The sequence below is a fragment of the Lissotriton helveticus genome, chromosome 1_1 (assembly GCF_964261635.1).
Source record: "Lissotriton helveticus chromosome 1_1, aLisHel1.1, whole genome shotgun sequence".
NCBI lineage: Eukaryota > Metazoa > Chordata > Amphibia > Caudata > Salamandridae > Lissotriton > Lissotriton helveticus.
This window is the reverse complement of record NC_136057.1, coordinates 53,770,994-53,788,754: the sequence shown is the minus strand read 5'-3', so window position 1 is coordinate 53,788,754 and position 17,761 is coordinate 53,770,994. Positions and strand designations below refer to the sequence as shown.

Here is a 17,761-nt window from a genome sequence, read left to right as displayed (position 1 = left end):
CATAAAACCTTTTTGCATGAAAAAATCTAGACTCAAACGCAAAAAGAATATTTATCAATGTCTGTTCAAGCTTCTTTGATAGTACTTGGCTGGTGGACTCTAGTCAGCTTGGGCTTTTAGATCCTTTTGCCGGCCCCGGTTTCTGAAGGTTTAACACGATTAAATATTTTTTGGACAACAGTCTGACAACTTGCTTGGAACAGGTCAAGAATTGGATGACAAAGTCGTGCCTTAAGCTCAACGGGGACAAAACCGAGCTTACGCTCCTCGGCCCACCAGCTTCCCCCACCATGGATTTTTTATGGCCTAACAGCTTGGGCGCACCTCCCACACCCAGAGACAACATAAAAAGTCTGGGGGTGTGGTTGGACAAATCCCTGCCCTTCAACACCCATGCAACTAAACTGTCAGCGACTTGCTTTGGTCTCATCAGGATGATGAAGAAAATCCTTCCGCTGCTACCTTTTGAGGCCAAGCTAGTAGTTATGCAAGGTCTAATCCAATCCCGCCTCGACTTCAGTATCGCCCTATATTTAGGGGCGCCTGAATATTGTCTGCAAAAACTTCAGCGGATTCAGAACTGTGCAGTACGCACATTGCTCAGTCTTCCACGCAGAAATTCGGCGGAGCTGGGCTGAGAACTTTGCACTGGCTCCCTGTCAGGGAGAGAATTAAATTCAAGTCCATGTGCATCTCCCATCAAGCATACTGGAAATCTGGCCCAGCAATCAATCATTTTCTGATTACCTCTTACCGCCCTAACAAACAGCTTCGTTCCTCTCATGCCTTCTTGGCGACAGTCCCCCGGATTAGGAGATCCAGAGCTGGAGGCTGGTCTTTTTCTTACAACGCAGCCAAGTTATGGAACTCACTCCCCCTCCATTTAAGATCTAATCCTAACTTGATGACCTTCCACAAACAACTCAAAACCTTTCTTTTCAATAAATCAGACTAATTCCCAGGCTGACCACACTGGGAGGCACTAACCTAGCTCTTAGCGCCTGGACGGCTCAGGGCTGCAGTTGCGCTTAATAAAACCCCTTTTCATTTAATTTCATTTAATTTCATCACACGGACTTCAATGACCCTAAAAGCGGTAATAAATTCAAATGTATTCCAAATAGGGGGCCCCAAATATGTGTTGCCCGGGCCCCACAAATCATTAAGTATATCAATGAACTAGAAGTAAGCTTCAAATGCTAGTTATGAATAAAACAACCACCTAACTTTAGGGAACAAACTGCGGATATCAAAGGGTTCAATGTACAGAACTGTGGATAAAGGTGCTTAATAAAGACGTGTATTCTGAGAGAAGAAACTAATATTGTTCTGTAAAAATATGCTTTTGTTCCCTCCTAGCATAACTCTTTATCGATTGCAGAGATAACCTCCCACTGAATACAAACATCAAAAAACAAGGTCTGAGCAGGTATTCGTGAAAATGAGTAACAACACCAAACAGACCCATTGTGGACGAATGTATGATGTTACAACGCATACATTTACAACGCATGCACTTACAACGCAGTTTTTACATCACAACATCAACTACAACACATTCCATTACATCGCATGACACTACATCACATTTTAAAAACTACCTTTACAGCGCATTCCAATCATCGCATACTACCTTTACAGCGCATACCATTACAATGCATACCATCACATTGCATTTAAGGTAAGTATTGGATAGTATGGGGATACAAATTACTAATCTAACTACAGGGGGTGCATCAGTAGGATACGTGTTGGATAGTGTAGGGGTAAAAATTACTATTCTAACTCCAATGGTATGCGTTGTAATGCCTGCATAGTAGTGAATTGCGATGTAGTATCATGCGTTGTAATGTCGGAATTGTAGTGTCATGCCTTGTAAAGGATGTTGCGATGTAATGCCTGCGTTGTAAGTGTATAAAGGAGTTAAGACCACACACTGAGGCCACACTAAATCTTTGATGTATTATAACAAGGTCACAAGTGACCCCCTTGCACAGTACACCTCAAGTCCTCAATTTCAGCAAGTATACATAGCATTCTGGGACATGTAGCTTGGATCTAAACACTGTTAATATGGGTGTTTAAATTTCATAATGCAATGTTCTTTAAAGAGCCATGGCTAAATGAAGGGATTCATATATAACAGTGAGTCATGTAGTCTCACAATTATTAAACATTAAACATGCACCTGCCGGCTGCATCCCCTGATGATAGTGTGAGACCTGTACATCTGCAGGCTGCATCCCCTGATGATGGTGCGAGGTCAGTACACCTCAGGCTGCACCCCCTGATGATGGTGTGAGGCCAGTACACCTGCCCCCTGCACCCCTGATGATGGTGTGAGGCCAGTACACCTGCCCCCGGCACCCCTTGATGATGGTGTGAGGTCAGTACACCTGCAGGCTGCACCCCCTGATGATGGTGTGAGGTCAGTACACCTGCCCCCTCTCCCCTGATGATGGTGTGAGGCCAGTACACCTCCCCCTGCACTCCCTGATGATGGTGTGAGGCCAGTGCACCTGCCCCCTGCACCCCCTGATGATGTTGTGAGGTCAGTACACCTGCCCCCCCAATGATAGCATGAGGTCAGTACACCTGCCCCCTGCACTCCCTGATGATGGTGTGAGGTCAGTACACCTGCCCCTGCACCCCCTGATGATGGTGTGAGGTGAGTACACCTGCCCCCTGCATCACCTGATGATGGTGTGAGGTCAGTACACCTGCCCCCCAATGATAGTGTGAGGCCAGTACACCTGCCCTCTGCACCCTCTGATGATGGTGTGAGGTCATTACACCTGCCACCCCTGATGGAGGTGTGAGGTCAGTACACCTGCCCCCCAATGATGGTGTGGGGCTAGTACACCTGCCCCCCGATGATGGTGTGAGGCCAGTACACCTGCCCCCTGCAACCCTGATGATGATCAATTACAGCATTACAAACCCACAAGAGCTCTACGATCAGCCACTCTCAGCCAACTGATCGTCCCTCGCACCAAAACAGTTACCTGGGGTGACCGACGCTTTTTGGTGGCGGCCCCCAGACTTTGGAACACCCTGCCTCTTAACATCAGACAAAGTGTCACACTCCTTCAGTTCCGTAAACTTTTGAAAACCTGGCTGTTCTCTCACTAATACTCTTCTTTCTTTCCCTCACATCTGTTTAATTAACTGGCTCATTTCCTCACTTTTCCAGAGTTTATAATGGTTTTTAGCGCCAAGACGCCCACGGGTATATGCAGCGCTCTATAAATATTAAAAATAAATAAATAAATAAATAAATGGTGTGAGGTCAGCACACCTCAGGCTGCACCCCCTGATGATAGTGTGAGGCTAGTACACCTGCCCTCTGTACCCCTTGATGATGGTGTAAGGCCAGTACACCTCCCCCCTGCACCCCCTGATGATGGTGTGAGGCCAGTACACCTGGCCCCTGCACCCCCTGATGAAGGTGTGAGGCCAGTACACCTTCCCCCTGCACCCCCTGATGAAGGTGTGAGGCCAGTACACCTGCCCCCTGCACCCCCTGATGATGGTGTGAGGTCAGTACACCTCAGGCTGCACCCCCTGATGATGGTGTGAGGTTAGTACACCTGCCCCCTGCACCCCCTGATGAAGGTGTGAGGCCAGTACACCTGCAGGCTGCACCCCCTGATGATGGTGTGAGGTCAGTACACCTGCCCCTCCCCCGATGATGGTGTGAGGCCACTACATCTGCCCCTTGCATCCCGCGATGATGGTGTGAGGCCGATATACCTGCCCCCTGCACTCCCTGATGATGGTGTGAGGTCAGTACACCTGCCCCTGCACCCCCTGATGATGGTGTGAGGTCAGTACACCTGCCCCCTGCACCCCTGATGATGGTGTGGGGTCAGTACACATGCCCCCTACACCCCCTGATGATGGTGCGAGGCCAGTACACCTGCTTGCGGCATCCCCTGATGATGGTGTGAGGCCAGTACACCTCAGGCTGCACCCCCTGATGATAGTGTGAGGCTAGTACACCTCCCCCCTGCACCCCTTGATGATGGTGTGAGGTTAGTACACCTGCCCCCTCTCCCCTGATGATGGTGTAAGGCCAGTACACCTGCCCCCTGCACCCCCTGATGATGGTGTGAGGCCAGTACACCTGCCCCCTGCACCACCTGAAGATGGTGTGAGGCCAGTACACCTGCCCCCTGCACCCCTGATGATAGTGTGAGGCCAGTATACCTGCCCCCTGCACCCCCCGATGATGGTGTGAGGTAAGTACACCTGCCCCCTGTACTCCCTGATGATGGTGTGAGGTCAGTACACATGCCCCCGATGATGGTGTGAGGCCAGCACACCTGTCCCCTGCACCCCCAGATGATGGTGTGAGGTCAGTACAACTGCCCCCGATGATGGTGTGAAGCCAGTACACCTGTCCCCTGCATCCCTCGATGATTGTGTGAGGTCAGTACACCTGCCCCCTGATGATGGTGTGAGGCCAGTACATATGCCCCCTGCACCTCCTGATGATGGTGTGACGTCAGTGCCCCCCAGGCTGCACCCCCTGATGATGGTGTGAGCTCAGTGCACCTCAGGCTGTATTCACACCTCTTGGTTGTGAGAGGTCTCACTTACCCCTGATGAAATTAAGGTAACTGCAGCCAGTGCTCCTCCTTCCACCGGACAGACAGACAGACCCTGGGGGCTCCTCTCCTCTGCAGCTGGCTGGGGCTTACTGCTGGTGCTGGCTCTGCCCCCGCTGACCCGGATACTATCACACTCACAAGCCTGAGGAGAGCTCAGCCGCATCGGGTACTGACGCTGACTCTGCCGCCGCTAACCCGGAAGCAGACATTACTGAGAGGGCGGGGACGGGGTAAAGGTATCCTGAGAGGAGGCTTCATTCCGCCTCCGCTGCTGGTGCTGACGCTGCCCCTGGTGACCCGGACACTGTTCCCCTCAAAGGCCTGAAGAGAGCTCCATCGGCTCCGTTGCTTGTTGAAGAGACCCTTGAAGGAGGAGAGAGGGTGAGAGGGGGGCGAGGGACAGAAGAGGGGGGAGGGGGCAGAGGAGAGGGAGAGAGGAGAGGGAGAGGGGGAGAGGAGGAGAGGAGGAGGAGAGGAGAAGAGGGGGCAGAGGAGGAGGAGAGGAGAAGGGGGAGGGGAGGGGAGGGGAGTCCAGGGGAGTCCAGGGGTGTATAGAGGAGGTGAGTCCAGAGGGAGGGGAGGTGAGTCCAGTGGTGTAGAGGGGAGGTGAGTACAGGGATGGGAGAGGGGAGGTGAGTCCAGGGATGTAGAGGGGAGGTGAGTCCAGGGGTGTATTGGGGAGGTGAGTCCAGGGGTGAGGAGGGGAGGTGAGTCCAGGGTCCAGAAGTAGTGTGGCTCACTGGTTAGAGGCGGCAGACCCGAGAGCAGAGGACGGCCCGGGACCAGGGTTCGATTCCCGGCGCGGCAGGTTTCTGGACCAGGGTCAGCGGACTCGATAATTCTCTCGCCTCGGTGCCCACTCTGATCAGCGTTCACACTCGGCAACTCTGGGCATTAGCTTGCCTCATCTTCACTAACGGCCCCACCAGACCGCCGGGGATGCCTGGTCTCACCCTGGAGATACCCATTAAGGGACCATCTCTCAGGAAAGCCAGGAAGGGTTTCGCAGCGGTCGAAGCGCCTTGGGACCCTACGGGTAAGTAGTGCGCTATATAAATGCCTATACATTTACATTTACAGAGGGGAGGTGAGTCCAGGGGTGTAGAGAGGGGAGGTGAGAGGGGAGGTGAGTCCAGGGGTGTAGAGGCGAGGTGAGTCCAGGGGGGAGAGGGGAGGTGAGTCCAGGGGGTAGAGGGGAGGTGATTCCTGGAGTGTAGAGGGGAGGTGAGTCCAGGGGTGTAGAGGGGAGGTGAGTCCAGGGGTGTAGAGGGGAGGTGAGTCCAGGGGTGTAGAGGGGAGGTGAGTCCAGGGGTGTAGAGGGGAGGTGAGTCCAAGGGTGTAGAGGCGAGGTGAGTCCAGGGGTGTAGAGAGGAGGTGAGTCCAGGGGGGAGGGGAGGGGGTGAGTCCAGGGGGTAGAGGGGAGGTGAGTCCAGGGGTGTAGAGGGGAGGTGATTCCTGGAGTGTAGAGGGGAGGTGAGTCCAGGGGTGTAGAGGGGAGGTGAGTCCAGGGGTGTAGAGGGGAGGTGAGTCCAGGGGTGTAGAGGGGAGGTGAGTCCAGGGGTGTAGATGTGGTAAATAAATAATACCTCTCTTTTTGACTAGACATATATCATAACAGATAGCTCAATAAATAAGAGTCAAGATTCGAGGTAGTAGGAGTTTTGCAGGTTTAATACAGCATAAGGACAGGAACAGGACAGACCTGCATAGGAATAGGATGACAGGGCCCAGCAGCTGCTGGGGCTGGGATGAGCGCGCCGACTTTTAATAACAATACATGAGCATATATACATAACGCAAACACATAGCATTACATTGCAGTAGGCGTAGCAGTGGGTGGAGCAGAAGGCGTGACGCGTAGCAGTCGCGAAAGATAAGGGCGAAAAGAGGTGTAACTGGGCGTATACATAGACATGTGATGCAAACGTAACAAGATATGTCATGAATGGGGCGGAAACCATGGAGGGGGCTACCTGAGGAGCCGGGACCTCTAACCTGATGGTGCGCGCAAACTAGCAATGACGTATTACTAGGAGAAGCTGGGGGCTATGAACTCTGTGCTAGGAGCAGAGACTGAAGTCTGGAGAGTCAGGGCGACATGTACCTAAACAGTATCTAGTATCTGATGTTTAGAGAACATGTTGATATAAACTAGAGGTCAGGAGGGGAAAAGCTAACTTGATTCTAAGACTGGACCATGCATTATTCTACATGTAGTGCGTGATGAAGAATATTAAATGACCATTAAATGCAGTATTTCTCTAACGTGGAGACGTGAAGGCTAGACAATGACGGAAACTATTGATGCAGTTCAGTAGTTTAGGAATGCAGAGAAGGAGGGCTGAACTGATAACTGGACTCATAACATACTCTTGGCAGACTCAGAGGCAGAGCCAGGCTGCACCGGGCACTGCAAGGCAGGAAGTAAGTGAAGGGTCGAGGATACAGGTGGGGGCTGTATCGCTCCTCAGCGAGGTTTCTGGAGACAGGAGCTGAATCTGATGTCCAGGCCCTTTTGAGGCCTAGAAACGGGGACTTTATAATAGAATAACGTGCACACTGAGAAACGTGGCAACGTAGCTTTACATAGGCCTGATATTCGTAGTATTCACGAGGACTGGAAACTGGCATACTAGAGGTGGACACAACTGTAATTGCGTCATTAATCGGACATGGGGAGTACATATGCATATTTAATCATGCACACATAACATATGATGGATGACACGTAGGGACACAGAACATAGCAAAATTTACTTTTCCACATTCCCTCCTTGTCACTACGTTTCCATCAGGAAACATCAATTTTCATGATACCGTCTATTATTTCATACAGTATCATTTGCTCGTCTCGAATTATCCTGGAACGGGATTTAGGACGGGGCTTGGGACTAGGAATACAAGAGGTAGCACAAATGCCGCAAATCGCAGGGCCACATTGTATACAGAGGCAGCAGCTGAATATGATCGCTACTGCAATACCTAGGAAGGACAATATTTTCCATCCCCATGCGGAAATTATATTCCAGAACCAACCGGACCATGTCCAGGTGCCTGGATCTTGGTGTATCAGATGGGCAATTTTATGGAGTCTGGTTATAGCTGAATAAACAGACGGCGCGTTATTTGGAATGAAAATGCAGCAACTAGATCCGATGACTCTACATGCCCCGCCCCTATCGGCCAGTATGACGTCAAGGACGAGACGATTCTGTAAAACGACAAATCTCATAGCAGACTGCTCTTCGGTTAAGTTACCTAGAGCAGAGGCAGTCTCATTTACTACAGCTTCGAGGGTTCTGGTTAACCTACGGATCAGTTTACTATTCTGGATAGGTCCTATAAAGAAGAAGAAACCTCTATTGAAATCTGTATACTGTTCTAGAGCAGTTTCAGTATAATCGACAATTGGGGACTCCCTTCTATGTCTAATGTGTACTAGATGTGTGTTTCTATGATAATCAGGTGGGACTAGAAAAACTGGTGGCAGTAGGAAGGCAATGTAACAGGTTCCCTCCCAATCGAGGGGCAGACGAACATATGCAGTTTGACCACAAATAAAATAGGAGTGACGTGAAGCTTTAAAGATAGATTTCCCACTGTCACTATACTTGACAATAGTAGTACAATCACTATGTCCTACATGTACAGAACCATAATTACGGACACATAATTCGCCTTTGACTGGTAGTACTGAAATAGCGGGTAAGTCTGGAGTAGTATCAGACTGAACATTCCGGACCATAAAATTCGAAGAATAATTACCTAAATTATACACTTCATTTTCTAGATCTAACCCTGTTCTGTGGGGAAGACCTTGCTTGTCTGGAAAACATGTACTGTTAAGAAAAGACATATCTGTTGAGGATGACGTTAACATGGACCATGCTCCACACGAACCATTATGTGAAAATGGATAAGGAAAAAGTGGCAGAACTCCCTTCGGTGTCTGGAAAGGGGGGAGTCGACCACACACCCAACAATTAGTGGCATTGCTGGTCTGGTGTGAGTAATGTAACATGCGGATAAATGAGTTATTTCGCATAGCGAGGCGGTAAGAGAGTTCATGAGGAGGCAGATCACTAAACGTGTGCTCTACTGTAGCATGAGCAGACTTATTTACATGAAGAACTGGGAAGTACAAGAAAAATGCATAACTGGTGCAGGAAATCATAAGGCTGAGAAACAATATGAAACATAGAAAAATGATACATCGGATTGAGTTTTGACTAACTCTCTCTCTATGGGGGTCTATTTTATACATGTCAGAAACAGTCTAACCGTTTCACCTAGGGGAGGACTTAGACAATCAAACTGACTGACTTATTTTACTAGACCGGAGTTTTAGCTTGTACTCCTGCTGCGGAGTTTTCTCTAACAGGGGAGGGGTTGTAGCAATGTCTTTTGCGGGACAGTCCTTGAGAAAAATATTCTGGCAATCCTTTGAATCCTGGGAAATGTTCTTTAAGACGGGTTTCAGTCCATTAAAAAGTTTAATATGAGAAAGGTGCACCCAGCCTTTGCGTCCTTCCAACTTCACGGCTGTACGGGTGGTGAGGAGGACCTGTCGGGGCTCTTTCCAACGAGGCTCCAGCGGACTTGATCTGTCAAAGTTGCGGACCATCACCATGGATCCTGGAACTATTTCGTGCGGTGCCACCTCGGTATTGTCTGGAAATGCGGCAGCAACCTGTGAACGACATGAGTTGAGGGCAGACATCAAGGAAGCTAGGTAATCTGTCAGCATATTACTTGAAACATCGGTAATACTTCGGGGTCTAGGAGTACCCCACATGTTAGGGGGGCGGCCGAATACGACCTCGTACGGGGACAGACCTGATCTGGAATGTGCGACCATGCGCATATAAAATAAAGCGACTGGCAGAGCTACTAGCCAGTCCACACCTTTTTCTTTACACACTTTTGCAATACGGATTTTTAGAGTCTGATTATGTCTCTCTACGAGACCGGCTGCTTCAGGATGGCGTACACAATGAAACTTCCACTGGTACCCTAGCAAAAGGGAAACATGCTTCATGAGTTCAGATGAGAATGGCTGGCCGTTGTCAGAATATACGACTCTAGGGAGTCCATAACGAGGGAAAAACTCACGAACCAACTGCTTGGCAGTGGTCGCGGCTGTGTAATCTGGGACTGGATATGCTTCTGTCCACCTGGACAAAGCGCATACAACTACAAGGACATACTTGAAACCTCGGCATCGCTCCATCTGAATATAATCCATCTGGAGGACTTCAAAAGGGTGGTCAGGGGGCTGGAATCCACCTTGTTCCACCGGGACACTTTTACCTGGATTAAACTGGCAACATATCATACAGGTACGGACTTTCTGCTTGGCTGCAGCTCGTAAATGCTTGTTGAACCAAATGTCTGGATACTGTCTAACATAGCTTTTTCTCCTAAATGTGCTGGACTATGTGCGGTATTAATAATGACTTGAACCATAGAGTCGGGGAGAAACCATGTGGCTCTACCCTTCGTTAACCATCCTTGATCTGTCTGGACCCCTCCTTGTTCGGACCACTTCTTGATTTCTTCAGGAGTAGCATGTAACTGTATATCTATGACATCTTGTGTAGGGTCCTTAACTGTCATACATGTAATCGGATCTGGAGCATGTGTCTGATTAACTGGAATGTCTAGAGTCTGTGCTGTAAGCTTGGCTGTGCGATCTGCTAGATCATTACCTTGAGAAATAATGTCAGTAACTTTCGTATGTGCTTTGCACTTCATAATAGCGATAGATGTCGGTAAGTGTATGGCATCTAACAGAGCTTGAATAAGGAGACCATGCTGAATCTTGGTTCCATGAGAAGTCATGAAACCTCTCTCCTGCCAGAGTACTCCGAAGTCGTGTACAACTCCAAATGCGTAACGTGAATCTGTGTAAACATTAACTTTCAAGTTCTTGGCGTGTATGCAGGCTTGTGTCAGAGCAACTAGCTCTGCTGCTTGAGCAGACAGGGTATCAATACGGTGTGTTTCAATAACTTCAGTGTCAGTAGTCACTGCATACGCGGCGACTAGTTCTCCTGTACTAGTTCTCATACATGAACCATCCACATAAAGTGTCAGGTCGGGGTCTGGTAACGGAATATCTGTCAGATCTTGTCTTGGCTTTGTCGTAATGTTAACTACTTCCACACAGTCATGTGGGTCAGGATTTGAATTAACTGATGGTAACAGTGTAGCAGGATTTAAAATGTTGCAGCGTCTGATTTCTATGTGTGGCTGGAACAGTGTCAATTCATAACCTGTTAAACGTGCAATTGTCAAGTGCTGAGTTTGTGTTCGATTCAAAAGAACTTCCACGGAATGTGGAACTTGTACTGTCAGGGAGTGTCCTAAGACTATGGAATCACTTTGTCTGATAGCTAGTGCTGTGGCTGCAACTGACTTGAGGCACGCAGGCAGCGCCTGGGCTACAGGATCTAATGTGCTCGAAAAATAAGCACAAGGCTTGTATTGTCCTGCTTGATCTTGTGTGAGAACAGATAATGCTGTACCTTCGCGTTCAGTGACGAAAAGTGTAAAAGGCTTACTGTAGTTCGGTGTCGCTAGAACTGGAGCTTGGCATAGGGCTTTCTTTAACTCATTGAAACTAAGTGTATGTTCAGATGTCCAAGGGAGGACAGTCGATACGGCTGCCTCCTGTGTCGTCAACTGTATCAGTGGTTTAGCTAGAAATGCATACTGGGGAATCCATTGTCTGCAATAAGAAGTAAGGCCGATAAAAGCACGTACCTCCTTCTGGGTCTTGGGCTGAGGAAGACTCGCTATTAACTGGATACGGTCTGGTGTCAACTGCCTACCCCTCTTGGACAGCAAGTGTCCTAAGTAGACCACTTGCTGGACACAGAATTGAAGCTTAGAAGGGGACACCTTGTGCCCCATCTCGGCTAGGAAATACAAGACTGTAAGGGATGCTCGCTCGCAACCACGTTCAGAACGGGCTGTGATCAGTAGATCATCGACATACTGGAGCAGGGCAGTGTCAGTTGGCATGTGAATGTTGTCTAGTTGTCTCTTGAGTGCTTGACTGTAAATACTAGGACTTTCTGTGAAACCTTGAGGAGCTCGTGTAAACATATAGCTCCTTCCATTTAAACAAAATCCGAAAAGGAACTGGCTGTCTGGATGAATAGGAACACTGAAAAATGCGTTCTTGAGGTCTATGACAGTGAAGAACGCGGCTTCGGAATCAATGGCCGTTAATAGGGAAGAGATGTCTGGGACAACTGGGTACTGAGGAATAATACATTTATTAAGTTCTCGTAGGTCAATCACTAATCGATATACTGGGGGTGCATTTGGATCAGTACGTTTCATGACTGGAATGATCGGAGAATTACATACATTGGAGTCAGTTTCTACAACCACTCCTTGAGCCATGAGCTCGTCAATAATTTTGGATAAGGCTGCTACAGCCTCAGGTGGCAATCTGTACTGTCTGATTCGTGGTAACACTACACCTGGCTTGAGAGTCACACGATAGGGTGTGATTTGCATATAACCTACATCAGTTGGACCTTGCGCCCATAAGTGCTGCGGAACATTAGACAGTCTTGAATCAAAATCTCGTAATACATAGTGACCCTTGAAGTCTCGTAGGAACAATCGTATTCCCTCTGGGGAACAGCATATAACTGCACCTAACTCTTTCAGTGTCTTAATGCCTAATAGGTTTTCTGGACATGACTTAGTAAGTAACAGATCAGTAGTGCGGGACAATGGACCTACTTCTAGAGTAACTGGCTTTGAAATCTCATTTACGATAGGTTTTCCTGAAAATCCAAGGGAAACATTTCTTGAGCCTGAGAGCGGAGCCCCTGGAACTTCGGCGTGACTAATAGTGGTCCTACTTGCCCCTGTATCAATCAAAAACTTTCTGTCTTTCCCTAATACTTGACTGTGAACATAGGGACCTTCTTGATCTACAGGTATCTCGATGAGAGGCAAGCCTACCTCCCTCTCTAGGCTGTTTCATGAATACTGCTGGTACTCTGGATACTCAGACTGTGCATACTGGTACATCTGCGATGTAACATGCTGTGTTGCAGCGATAGGCTGCGGTGCTGTAACTGTCTGTGGTGCATTCTGTGGCTGAGGAGTCTGTGAAACTTGTTCTTGTCTAGGCGGACGTGGTCTTTCTTTAGTTTTACCAGTAGCTATGTTGTGTTTCAGAACTGCACACTCATTTATAAAATGACCTGGCTGTTTACAATAATTGCAGTTCCCTTTAACGGGAGCTGCAGGATGACTGGCTTGATTTGGACCCCTCTTCTGACTGTCTTGAGGAACAGATTGTGCAACTAGTACTTTCATTTTCGTGTCTTTCATACGTTTTCTCTCGTGTTCTTGCTCTTCTCTGATTCTATTCTGGTGGTATTGAAGCATTTGCAACATCTGGGACGGGGTATTGGCTTGCCAGGTACTTTCGACTTTCAGAACTCGATTTTTAATTTGTGGGCTTGAATTCTCGACTAATTTAGTAACAAAAAGGTGAGGGTATGACTCACTACTTGTCTTGAGGCCACTGTTGATACTGAAACATTTTTCAAATCTAGAATAAAAATCACTAATATCCTCATCTTGCTTTTGTTTACAGGCTGAGATTGCATCCCAGTCTTCTTTTCTCGTTGTCAATAATCTGGGTAAAACTTGTATTAATAATTCTGGTAATTCTTTACATTTATCTCCAAGACCGGTACCTGGTACTCGTGCCTTATCTTCGGCTTCTAGAACTGCCCAATCGATCTTTTTCTCTCCCACCTCCCATTCTTTTTCCTTGAGCTTTTCATACACCCCTGCGGGCAGCAGAACCTTTAACATTTTAATTATATCTGGGTACGTGTATTCTCCCATACGGAGCATGTCTTTTAATTCTCTATGGAACCCTGCTGGATCTTTGTCATGACAGGGAATTAATTTCTTCATCTCGAGGAGTTCCATCTTTGTAATTGGAGTGTAAACAAACACTCGCTGCATTTCGCCACCCGTTCCTTTAACTGGGTGGACTTCTCGTAACGGATTCTGTCTTTCCATGTAAAATGGGTTTACTTTCTGGGGGTGAGACATGAACAAAATGCGGGTTCAGAAACGTTCTATATTTGTGGCGCTGTTCTAGAATGACACTAATTAAGTCGGTACCTAGACCTTTCCATCTATACTGGAGTAACTCGTTCAGGATATCATGTAACGGACCTGGATCAGAGTGTTGACCCTCATACAATGTAATGAGGTGCTGAATCATATACATACCCGCCAGTCGTTGCTCGGCTGGGGGCATTTTCAGAAACATTTGTGCCACTATTTCGTCTGGAAAAGTGGTAGAATCAGTAATCCATCGGACTGCTGATCGGGCTAGTTCTTGTTCATGCATGGTACTTAACTGACTGTAACCGATTCGTGATTTCAGAATGTGATCGGTAGCTTGGAATACTTGTTCTAGAGAACCTTGTTCTGGTGCTGGAGAATGAAAAATAGACTTGTGTTCTAGGCGTAAATGGCGATCTGGAAATCTAGATTTTCCTACATACGCTATTCTGGCGGGATTCTCGTCCTCTACCTCTTCAGTATCAGAGTTACTTTCTTTCTCGCTTACTTGTGCTGCTTTACGCTGTTCGTGTATCTTTATTATTTCTCTACGGATTTTCTTGTACATACTCTCCATAGCACCGACGGTCTTGTGCTTACCCTCGGCTATATTATCACTCCACCTTGTCAGGATTTTCATTTCGGCCGGATCTTTAGACGGGTAATCTTGTTCTCTTATTAGACAATTGATCAGAAACTTTAATATCATGAGCTGGATCTCGGCTTTCCTTTGAGACATGGCCTCGCTAATACTTTCTGGATCATCCCCTGTACGGATGAAACGATATATTCTGTCTAGATCTTCTTTCATATTCGGTAAGGTGACTAGATACTCGGCCACCTTTCTTACGCGGAATGAATATAAAACCATATTATCTTCGCCTGGGACTGGATCATAGCCGCATTCGGCAAGGGATTTTCTTATTTCTGCTACAGTCTGATGTCTGGGCGTACGCTGTGACGCTTGTGCATGTAATTCGGCTGTCGTTAAACGCTTGTGTGGCGGCGGGGTTTGAGGAGTACCTCCTCCTGCGGCCCCTAAACTGGAGTCTAGGTCTACTGAGGCTCTTCGTCCTGGCAGAGTGGGAAATGGAAATGTAGGCTGGACTTGTATGGCGGGCTGGACCGGGGGTACCGTAACGGGTACTCCGGTGTCTGGAGGAGCGGGAAGTGCCTGATTTACAGGGACTGGTGGAGCGCGAACAGGATTTGCATATTCTGGGACTGTGTCGTCCAAATAGGACGAAATAAAAATATCAGCTGCGGTCTGTTTGTGACGTAGCTTGGTCGGAACTAATGGTGGCGGGAAATTACTGGATGCCTCTGGGGTCGCTTTTGGCAAGCCCTCGGCAAGGAGAGGATACATACCCCTATTAAGGGCATGCCTCTGTCTGTCTGACTGTTCGGCTTTGACTTGTTCACCAATCTCGATTAGTTCTTTTTCTTGTGCTCGTTCTAAGGATTCTCTACTTAATTCTGACTTTCTGATTTCCTTTTCGGTTCTTTTATGAGCTTCTTTACGCCATAACTCGATGGCATCTTTCTGTGACTGTCTGGCTTTCTTTTTCCATAATGCTTCTTCTACTCGCATGATGCATTCGGCATCCCATGTACCCGATACGGGCCATCTATACTTTTCTTCTAACTGTTTGGTATACTCTACCCATAAATCTAGATACAATATGGCGCTTATGCCATGCTTCTGATACATAAAGTGACCTGGACTGTCCCTCGGCGGAACAGGAACTGCTTCTTCTAACAAACCTTTTCTAGTTCTTAGCTGACGTAATCTCGAAAAGAGAGACATTGTAAACTTGAATCGGAACACAATACAATACACGAGGAACAATAACAACTGGGAAAACAATTCAGGCATACCACGACATTGGAAATACATTGAACAACATCATAACATAACAGTTCGGACAGAATATTACCTGGAATACTGAGAACAGAAACACAAGAATTTCTCGAGAACGGAACAGACTAGAGTTACTGGATGCACTGCTGAAACAGTACGGAACATACCGGTCCCATAAAGGGACGCATCAAGACCCGTATCCACCTAGGTGAACACTTCGTTTGTGAGTCTGTGTACCACCAACCCACGGACCAGAGTCAATTTAGATTGACCCTGTCTAGATACTACCCCAGTAATGGTACTCACCGGGCAGCAAGAACGGAAAGCCTCGGACTGGACTGGACTGCTACGACGACGGACGACGAACTTCGGACTTCAGTTACGGGTGGACCTCCGGATACCTCGGACCTTGAACTCTTGGCTTGGGCTCTGGTCGGGACTCGCCGCGTTCCTCCACCGTCTCGTTTGGATGCTGGACCGCCTCCTCCGTCTCCTCCGTGGGCCTGAGGGATACTTGAAGCAGAAATATCTGCCGGTGCACAGAAGAGTTCCGTCACGACTGCAGAGGGTCAGGGGGTCGGCGTGGCTTCACCGACGCGTGGGGAAAGGGCAAGTCCCTGTTCGGGCGCCATTATGTGGTAAATAAATAAATAATACCTCTCTTTTTGACTAGACATATATCATAACAGATAGCTCAATAAATAAGAGTCAAGATTCGAGGTAGTAGGAGTTTTGCAGGTTTAATACAGCATAAGGACAGGAACAGGACAGACCTGCATAGGAATAGGATGACAGGGCCCAGCAGCTGCTGGGGCTGGGATGAGCGCGCCGACTTTTAATAACAATACATGAGCATATATACATAACGCAAACACATAGCATTACATTGCAGTAGGCGTAGCAGTGGGTGGAGCAGAAGGCGTGACGCGTAGCAGTCGCGAAAGATAAGGGCGAAAAGAGGTGTAACTGGGCGTATACATAGACATGTGATGCAAACGTAACAAGATATGTCATGAATGGGGCGGAAACCATGGAGGGGGCTACCTGAGGAGCCGGGACCTCTAACCTGATGGTGCGCGCAAACTAGCAATGACGTATTAGTAGGAGAAGCTGGGGGCTATGAACTCTGTGCTAGGAGCAGAGACTGAAGTCTGGAGAGTCAGGGCGACATGTACCTAAACAGTATCTAGTATCTGATGTTTAGAGAACATGTTGATATAAACTAGAGGTCAGGAGGGGAAAAGCTAACTTGATTCTAAGACTGGACCATGCATTATTCTACATGTAGTGCGTGATGAAGAATATTAAATGACCATTAAATGCAGTATTTCTCTAACGTGGAGACGTGAAGGCTAGACAATGACGGAAACTATTGATGCAGTTCAGTAGTTTAGGAATGCAGAGAAGGAGGGCTGAACTGATAACTGGACTCATAACATACTCTTGGCAGACTCAGAGGCAGAGCCAGGCTGCACCGGGCACTGCAAGGCAGGAAGTAAGTGAAGGGTCGAGGATACAGGTGGGGGCTGTATCGCTCCTCAGCGAGGTTTCTGGAGACAGGAGCTGAATCTGATGTCCAGGCCCTTTTGAGGCCTAGAAACGGGGACTTTATAATAGAATAACGTGCACACTGAGAAACGTGGCAACGTAGCTTTACATAGGCCTGATATTCGTAGTATTCACGAGGACTGGAAACTGGCATACTAGAGGTGGACACAACTGTAATTGCGTCATTAATCGGACATGGGGAGTACATATGCATATTTAATCATGCACACATAACATATGATGGATGACACGTAGGGACACAGAACATAGCAAAATTTACTTTTCCACATAGAGGGGAGGTGAGTCCAGGGGTGTAGAGGGGAGGTGAGTCCAGGGGTGTAGAGGGGAGGTGAGTACAGGGATGTAGAGGGGAGGTGAGTCCAGGGATGTAGAGGGGAGGTGAGTCCAGGGATGTAGAGGGGAGGTGAGTCCAGGGATGTAGAGGGGAGGTGAGTCCAGGGATGTAGAGGGGAGGTGAGTCCAGGGATGTAGAGGGGAGGTGAGTCCAGGGGGGAGAGGGGAGGTGAGTCCAGGGGTGTAGAGGGGAGGTGATTCCTGGGGTGTAGAGGGGAGGTGATTCCTGGGGTGTAGAGGGGAGGTGAGTCCAGGAGTGTAGAGGGGA

The 17,761-nt window shown here is 48.1% G+C and overlaps 2 protein-coding genes across 2 annotated transcripts in view; one reads left to right on the top strand and one right to left on the bottom strand.

Moving 5' to 3' along the window:
- The window catches only part of LOC144822398 (uncharacterized), a 60,289-nt gene extending 55,579 nt beyond the window's left edge, over positions 1–4,710 (bottom strand). Inside the window, 1 exon segment of the mRNA XM_078679905.1 lies at positions 4,603–4,710. The gene's annotated coding sequence lies outside the window, so the exon portion shown is untranslated.
- A 176-nt stretch (positions 4,711–4,886) lies between these two features.
- The window catches only part of LOC144822549 (uncharacterized), an 88,291-nt gene continuing 75,416 nt past the window's right edge, over positions 4,887–17,761 (top strand). The window contains exon 1 of the mRNA XM_078680258.1: positions 4,887–4,994. The gene's annotated coding sequence lies outside the window, so the exon portion shown is untranslated. The remainder of the gene's footprint in view (positions 4,995–17,761) is intronic.